We start from the raw sequence: 532 nt of genomic DNA, 5'->3' as shown, positions 1-532 counted from the left end.
GAAACTCTTGGATGACTTGGATTTGGCCTGTGACTCTCCTGTCCATCTGTCTGTCTGTCTGTCTGTCTGTCTGTCTGCCTGCCTGTCGGTCCGTCAGTCTGTCTGACAGTCTGGATTTGTTTAGTCTGGTTGCTGCTCAGCTCCAGTCAACATGACATCATGCTTCATGACTGAGCCGTCTCGCCTCGAGGCGTTAGCGGCGGAGTTAGCGGCGGGGCTCGCTCGGTATGAGCAGGATTCCCCTGCACACGTCCACACTCGCTTCATTTTCTTCCTAACTTTATTAATATCTCTTCATTCTGAGATAAATCGCTCAAGGTTTCGACGATCACACGATCCACCCAGAACCAGACGTAAGGAAACCTCCCTGAAAATGCCTCCGACACCTGTCGCATAGCCGTAACGAGTGAAATCCAGCCTTTCTTGACTGGGTGACACGTTAGCATGATTGGCTTTACTGAGTTTTACAGGACGTGTCATGAACATGTCTGGCTGCAGCGACCTGTGACGGTGACTGGTGTGAGATAACCGA

This window comes from Pempheris klunzingeri, chromosome 21 (genome assembly GCF_042242105.1).
Source record: "Pempheris klunzingeri isolate RE-2024b chromosome 21, fPemKlu1.hap1, whole genome shotgun sequence".
Classification (NCBI taxonomy): domain Eukaryota; kingdom Metazoa; phylum Chordata; class Actinopteri; order Acropomatiformes; family Pempheridae; genus Pempheris; species Pempheris klunzingeri.
This window is presented reverse-complemented; position numbering follows the sequence as displayed.